Source organism: Macaca mulatta, chromosome X (assembly GCF_049350105.2).
Source record: "Macaca mulatta isolate MMU2019108-1 chromosome X, T2T-MMU8v2.0, whole genome shotgun sequence".
Taxonomy (NCBI): domain Eukaryota; kingdom Metazoa; phylum Chordata; class Mammalia; order Primates; family Cercopithecidae; genus Macaca; species Macaca mulatta.
Window position 1 is genome coordinate 87,147,767 of NC_133426.1, and position 8,662 is coordinate 87,156,428.

The 8,662-nt window shown below is 38.2% G+C and overlaps 1 pseudogene across 1 annotated transcript; it reads right to left on the reverse strand.

Moving 5' to 3' along the window:
• Positions 1-7,855: 7,855 nt before the first annotated feature.
• On the reverse strand, positions 7,856-8,296 carry LOC106992281 (small ribosomal subunit protein eS24 pseudogene; annotated as a pseudogene). The gene has a single exon (XR_001442035.3). The product of XR_001442035.3 is annotated as a small ribosomal subunit protein eS24 pseudogene (transcript).
• Positions 8,297-8,662: the final 366 nt, after the last annotated feature.

Genomic DNA, 8,662 nt, shown 5'->3' on the forward strand with positions numbered 1-8,662 from the left:
TCATCCCAGGGATGCAAGGTGGGGTCAACAGATGCAAATCAACATACATAATATATCATAGTAACAGAATAAAGTATAAAAATTTTATGATCATTTCTTTTTTTTTTTTTTTTTTTTTTTTTTGAGACGGAGTCTCGCTCTGTAGCCCAGGCTGGAGTGCAGTGGCCGGATCTCAGCTCACTGCAAGCTCCGCCTCCCGGGTTCACGCCATTCTCCGGCCTCAGCCTCCCGAGTAGCTGGGACTACAGGCGCCCGCCACCTCGCCCGGCTAGTTTTTTGTATTTCTTAGTAGAGACGGGGTTTCACCGTGTTATCCAGGATGGTCTCGATCTCCTGACCTCGTGATCCACCCGTCTCGGCCTCCCAAAGTGCTGGGATTACAGGCTTGAGCCACCGCGCCCGGCCGATCATTTCAATACATGCAAAAAAAAGCATTTGAAAAAAATCTAACATCTTTTCATGATAAAAACTCTCAACAAATTAGGTATAGAAAATATGTATCTTGGCCAGGCATGGTGGCTCACACCTGTAATTCCAGCACTTTGGGTGGCTGAGGCAGGCAGATCACTTGAGGTCAGGAGTTCTAGACCAACCTGGCCAACATGGTGAAACCCCATCTGTACTAAAAATACAAAAATTAGCCAGGTGCGATGGTGCACACCTGTAATCCCAGATACTTGGGAGTCTGAGACACGAGAATTGCTTATACCCAGGAGGTGGAGTTTGTGGTGAGCCAAGATTGTGCCACTGCACTCCAGCCTGGATGACAGAGTGAGACTCCATCTCAATGGAAAAAGAAAAGAAAAGAAAAGAAAATATGTATCTTAACAAAGTAGATGCCACCTATGACAAATCTGCTAACCTCGTATTCCACAGGGAAAAACTGAAAGCTTTTTTTCTCTGATATCTGGAACAAGACAAGAATACCTACTTTTGCCACTTCAATTTAACATAGTCCTGAAAGTCCTATCCAGGTCAATTATGAAAGAGAAAGAAATAAGACAGTGAACTATCTGAAAAAGAAATAAAACAATCTCATTTTTAATAGCTACAAAAAAAATCCTTAGGAATAAATTTAACCGAGGAGGTAAAAGATCTATGCTGAAAACTATAACACACTGATAAAAGAAATTGAAGAGGGGAGAAAAAAATTGCGGATAGGAGACAGGGCTAACATGCAGCTCCTGCTTAGATGGACAGAACAGCATCTGGACACTCACACTGTGAACTTTTGCTCTAAGAACCACCGCAGGAGCATAACAAGAAAACCAAAAAATTCACAGACCCTTTGAAAGAAGTGGCTTGCCACTGGGAACATTGCAAGAGAGACAAAACCCCCGAAGACCAAAGACATACTCTCTTGGAGTGCTATGGCCCTGCCCATCACCTGAGAAACCCAAGCATTCATTCAGGCCAATGTAGGACAAGATTATATCCCTCTTCTACTCCTGCAGCTAGTACTCCCTTGAAAGCACCACCTCCTGGCTAAAAGCCAACCAACTCAAGCAATTAAAACAAGTCATAACAGAAGAAACCTGCGCCAAAGAAGGATAAAACAACAACTAATTCCACCACCTGCAACACCCTGGGTAAACAGAGTGTTGCACATGACAACTTCACTGCTAACATAACCAGCATTTGAGAAAACCAGCACACTAAACAAAAGCTACAACCAAGGACTCCTACAGAATTGACTTCACTCCACTGCCATGTTCACTGGAACAGGTGCTGGTATCCATGGCTAGGAGACCTAAAGATGGATCACATCACAGGTCTCTTTGCAAACATTCCCCAGCAACAGTCTGGAGACTGGTAGCCCCGCTAGGTGGCTAGACCCAGAAGAGCAATAGCACTCACAGCAGTCTGGCTCTCAGGAAGTTCTATCTATAAAGGAATGGGGAGAGTACCACATCGAGGGATCACCTCATGGGACAAAAGAATCTGAACAGCAGCCCTTCAGTTCCAGATATTTCCACTGAAACAGTCTACCCAAATGAGAAGGAACCAGAAAAGTAATTCTGGTAATATGACCAAACAAGGTTCTGTAACACCCACAAAAGATCACATTAGCTCTCCTGCAATGGATTCAAACCAAGAAGAAATCTCTGAATTTCCAGATAAAGAATTCAGAAGATTGATTATGAGGCTACTCATGGAGGCACCAGAGAAGGATGAAAACCAATTAATGAAATTTAAAAAATAACAGAATATGGATGAAAAAGTCTCCAGAGAAATAGATCTCATAAAGAAAAGACAATCACAACTTCTGGATATAAAAGACACACTGAGAAAAATGCAAAATACACTGGAAAGTTTCAAGAATAGAAGCAAACAAGTAGAAAAAAAGAACTTCAGAGCTCAAAGACAAGGCTTTTGAATTAACCCAATCCAACAAAACAAAACCAAAAAAAGAAGATTAAAAAAATAAGCAAAACCTCCAAGACATTTAGTATTATGTTAAATAACCAAACATAAGAATAACTGGTGTTCTTGGCCGGGCGCGGTGGCTCAAGCCTGTAATCCCAGCACTTTGGGAGGCCGAGACGGGCGGATCACGAGGTCAGGAGATCGAGACCATCCTGGCTAACACGGTGAAACCCCGTCTCTACTAAAAAATACAAAAAACTAGCCGGGCGAGGTGGCGGGCGCCTGTAGTCCCAGCTACTCGGAAGGCTGAGGCAGGAGAATGGCCTAAACCTGGGAGGCGGAGCTTGCAGTGAGCTGAGATCCGGCCACTGAACTCCAACGCGGACGACAGAGCAAGACTCCATCTCAAAAAAAAAAAAAAAAAAAAAAAAAAAGTTAATCACCTATACACATAGTCATCAGGTTATCTAAAGTCAAGGCGAAGAAAAGAATCTTAAGAGCTGTGATGCAATAGCATCAGGTAACTTATGAAGGAAAACCTATCAGATTAAGAGCAGATTTCTCAGTAGAAACTTTGTAAGCCAGAAAAGTTTGGGGTCTTATCTTTAGCCTCCTTAAAACAATGATCAGCTTTGAGTTTTGTATCCATCAAAACTAAGCTTCATAAATGAAGGACAGATGAAGTCTTTTTGAGACAAACAAATGCTGAGAGAATTGGCCACTACCAAGCCAGTACTAAAAGAACTGCTAAAAGGAGTCCTAAATTTTGAAAAAAAACCCTCGAAATCCACCAAAATAGAAGCCCCTTAAAGCATAAATCTCACAGGACGTATAAAACAATAACACAGTGGGAAAAAAACCAAGATATTCAGGCAACAACTAGCATGATGAATAAAACAGTATCTTATATCTGAATACTAATATTGAATGTAAATTATCTAAACGCTTCACTTAAAAGATACAGAATGGCAGAATGAATAAAAATTTACCAATTTTTATTCTGCTGTCTTTGAGACAGTCTGCTGTCTCAAAGAGAAAGTCTGCTATCTTTGAGACACTCACCTGACACATAAGAGCTCACATAAACCTAAGGTAAAGAGGTGGAAAAAGATATTCCATGCAAATGAAAAAAAAAATGGAGAAGGAATAGCTGTTCTTATACTAGAAAAAACAAAGTTTAAAGCAACAACAGTTTAAAAAGACGATGAAGGACACTGTATCATGATAAAAGGGTCAGTACAACAGGAAAATATCACAATCCTGAATATACATGCACCTAACATGGGAGCTCCCAAATTTATATAACAATTACTAGTAGACAAAAGAAATGAGATAGCAACACAAAAATAGTGGAGAACTTTAATATTCCACTGAAAGCACTAGACAGGTTATCAAGACAGAAAGTGAACAAAGAAACAATGGACTTAAACTATACCCTAGAACAAATGAACTTAACAGATATTTACAAAACATTCTACCAAACAACTGAAAAGTATACACTCTTTACAACAGCACATGCAACTTTCTCCAAGATAGACCATATGATAGGCCACTAAAAAAGGCTCAGTACATTGTTAAAAATCTAAATTATTTACTTTATTTTATTTTATTTTATTTCTTTTTATTGAGACAAAGTCTCCCTCTGTTGGCCAGGGTGAAGTGCAGTGGCACAATCTCGGCTCACCGCAACCTCCACTCCCTGAGTTCAAGCAATTCTCCTGGCTCAACCTCCTGAGTAGCTGGGATTATAGGTGCACGCCACCACACCCAGCTAATTTTTGTATTTTTAGTAGAGATGGGGTTTCACCATGTTGGCCAGGCTGGTCTCAAATTCCTGACCTCAAGTGATCCACTTGCCTCAACCTCCCAAATGCTGGGATTACAGGTGTGATCCACCACGCCCGGCCAGAACATTGAAATTATATTAAGTATCCTCTTAGACCATGGTGTAATAAAATTAGAAATTAACTCCAAAAGGGACCCTCAAAACTATACAAATACATGGAAATTAAATGATCTGCCCCTGAATAATCCTTGGGTCAACAATGTTATCAAAATGGAAATTAAAAAATTATTTGAACTGAATGATAATAGTGACAAAACCTGTTAAAACCTCTGGGATACAGCAAAAGCAGTGCTAAGAGAAAAGCTCATAGCATTAAGTGCCTACATCAAAAGGTCTGAAAGGGTACAAACAGACAATCTAAGCCAACACCTCAAAGAACTAGAGAAACAAGAACAAACCAAACCCAAACCTAGCAGAAGAAAAAAAAAATGATAAGAACAGAACTAAATTAAATCAAAGCATAATTATACAAAAGATAAAAAATCAAAAAGTTGGTTTTTTGAAATGATAAACAAAATTGATGGACAATTAGTGAGATTAACCAAGAAAAGAAGAGAGAAGGTCTAAATAACCTCAATTAGGAACGAATGGGAGATATTACAACTGATACCACAGAAATACAAAATATTATTCAAGGCTACTATGAACACCTTTATATGCACAAACTTGAAAACCTAGAGGAGATGGGTACATTCTTGAAAATATACAACCCTCCTAAATAAAACCAGAAAGAAATAGGAACTCTGAACAGACCAATAACAATTCATGACATTGAAACAGTAATAAAAATTGCCAACAATAAAAGTCCAGGACCAGATGGATTCACAGCTGAATTCTATCAGACATTCAAATAAGAATTGGTACCAATCTTATAGAAATTATTTCAAAAGATAGAGAAAGAGGAAATCCTACCTAAAACATTCTATGAAGCCAGTCATTACCCTAATACAAAAACCAGGAAAGGACATAACAAAAAGGAAAACTACAAACCAAATATCCCTGATGAACATAGATGCAAAAATTCTCAACAAAATATTAGCTAACCGAATTCAGTGCATATCAAAGAGATAATACATCGTGATCAAGTGGGTTTTATGCCAGGGTTTCAGGGTTACACATATGCAAGTCAATAAATATGATACACCACATAAATAGAAGTAAAAACAAAAATCATGATCATCTCAATAGATGCAGAAAAAAGCATTTAACAAAATCCAGCGTTCATTTATGGTTAAAACTCTCAGCAAAAAATGGCATAAAGGGGACATACCTTAAGGTAATAAAAGCGATCTATGGAAAACACACAGCCAATATTATACTGAAAAGATAAAAGTTCAAAACATTCCCCTGAGACCTGGGATAAGACAAAGATGCCCACTTTCATCGCTTCTATTCGACATAGTACTAGAATTCCTAGCCAGAGCAATCTGACAAGAGAAAGAAATAAAAGGCATCCAAATTGGTAATGAGGACATCAACCTGTTGCTGTTTGCCAATGATATGATCATATAAATAGAAAGCCCTAAAGACTCATCCAAAAATCTCTTAGATCTGATAAATTAATTCAGCAGAGTTTCAGGATACAAAATCAATGTACACAAATCAGTAGCACTGCTATACACTAATAGTGACCAAGCTGAGTATCAAATAGAGAACTCAAAACCATTTACAACAGCTGTTAAGAAAAGTAAAACTTAGGAACATACCTACCAAAGAGGTGAAAGGTCTCTATAAGGAAAACTACAAAAGAATGCTGAAAGAAATCATAGACGGCAGAAACAAATGGAAACACATCCCAGGCTCATGGATGGGTAGAATCGATATTGTCAAAACGACCAAACTGCCAGAAGAAATCTATAAATTCAGTGCAATCCCCATCAAAATACCATTATAATTCTTCGTAGAACTAGAAAAAACAATCCTAAAATTTATATGGAACCAGAAAAGAGCCCACATAGCCAAAACAAGACTAAGCAAAAGAACAAATCTGAAGACATCACATTAACCAAGTTCAAACTACATTATGAGGCTGTACTTACCTTGTAATGTAGTCTGATAGTGGTGTAAAAACAGGCATACAGACCAATGGAACCGTGAATTAAAAAATAAAGCCAAATATTTACAGCCAACTGATCTCTGACAAGGCAAACAAAACATAAAGTGGGGAAAGGATATCCTATTCAACAAATGGTGCTGGGATAATTGGCAAGCCACATGGAGAAAGTGAAACTGTATGCTCATCTCTCACCTTATACAAAAATCAACTCAAGATGGATCAAAGACTTAAATCTAAGACCTGAAACCATAAAAATTCTAGAAGATAACATTGTAAAAATTATGCTAGTCATTGGCCTAGGCAAAGAGTTCGTGAACAAAAACCCAAAAGCAAATGCAACAAAAACAAAAACAAAAATAAATAGATAGGACCGAATTAAACTAAAGAGCTTCTGCACAGCAAAAGAAATAATCAGCAGAATAAACAGACAACCCACAGAGTGGGAGAAAATATTTGCAAACTGTGCATCTGACAAAGGACTAATACCCAAACTCTACAAGGAACTCAAACAAGTCAGCAAAGAAAAAAAAAACATAATTCCATAAAAAAGTTGGCTAAGAACATGAATAGACAATTACCAAAAGAAGATATACAAGCGGCCAAAAAACATATAAAAAATGCTCAACATTACTAATTATCAGGGAAATGCAAATCCAAACCACAATGCAATACCACCGTGCTTGTGCAAGAATGACCATAAGTAAAAAATTTTAAAAAAAATTAGATATTAGTGTGGATGTGGTGAAAAGGGAACTGCTTGTGAGAATGTAAACTGTACAACCACTGTGGAAAACAGTATGGAAATTCCTTAAATAACTAAAAGTAGAACTACCATTTGATCCAGCAATCTCACTACTGGGTATCTACCCAGAGGAAAATAAGTCATTATATGAAAAAAACACTTACACACAAATGTTTAAAGCAGTACAATTTACAATTGCAAAAATATAAAACCAGCCTAAATGCCCATCAACCAATAAGTGGATAAAGTAATGTGATATGCAAGATTATATATACATGTGTGTGTGTGTGTGTGTATCTATATATCTATATAGATATATAGAGTCTCATTCTGTTGTGTGTATATATAGATATAGATATATAGAGATATAGATATATAGATAGAGAGAGTCTCACTCTGTCACCCAGGCTGGAGTGCAGTTGTGTGATCTTGACTCCCTGAAACCACCACCTCCTTTTTTCAAGTGATTCTCATGCCTCAGCCACTCGAGTAGCTAGGATTACAGGTGCATGCCACCATGCCCAGCTAATGTTTGTATTTTTTAGCAGAGACAGGGTTTCCCCATGTTGGTCAGGCTGGTCTGTAACTCCTGCCTTGGCCTCCCAAAGTGCTGGGATTGCAAGCATGAGCTACTGTGCTTGGCCTAAATGTGTTATACCATGGAATACTACTCAGCCATAAAAAGGAATAAAATAATGGCATTCACAGCAACCTGATGGAATTGGAGATCATTTTTTTTTTTTTTCACATGAAAGTTTTTAGTTTATTAATCTGCTTGTGAAAAATCCAAAATGGACACAGGTAGCCTTTACTGCAGCACCTTTACTCTTTCGGCTGTGATCCAATCTCCAGCTCACTTTTTGCCAGCACCAACATTGGCCTTTGCAGTCCCCCTGACTTTCTTCATTCTGTTCTTGCGTTCCTTTCGTTGCTTTCTTGAGGTCTTTTTCTTCTCATACAGGCCATGTCTTGCAAGTCTATGTTTGGGTTCATTTTTCTTTGCATAATCCAGGGAGTCATAAATCATGCCAAAGCCAGTTGTCTTGCCACCACCAAAATGAGTTCTGAATCCAAATACAAAGATGACATCCGGTGTGGTCTTGTACATTTTGGCTAGTTTTTCCCGAATTTCTGTCTTAGGCACTGTTGCCTTCCCAGGGTGAAGGACGTCAATGACCATTTGTTTCCTCTGAAGTAGTCGGTTGGTCATGAACTTTCTAGTGCGGATAGTTACGGTGTCGTTCATGATGGCTGCCTATCTTCGGACAGTCAGGGAGGAAAAGAGCGGATATCATTTTTCTAAGTGAAGTAACTTATGAATGGAAAAACAAACATATATTCTCACTTGTATGTGGGATCTAAGCTATGAGGATGCAAAGACATAAGAATGACATAATGGACTCTGGAGGCTTGGGGGGAAGGGTTGGAGGGAGTGAGGAATAAAATACTACACATTGGGTACAATGCACACTAATCAGGTGATGGGATGGGTGTACCAAAATCTCAGAAACCTCACCTAAAAAACTTATCCATGTAACTAAACACCACCTGTTCCTCAAAACTAGTGAAATAATAATAATAATAAATTTTGAAAAGTAATCAAAGAAGACACAAATAAATGGAAAGCTATTCTGTGTTCATAAACTAGAAG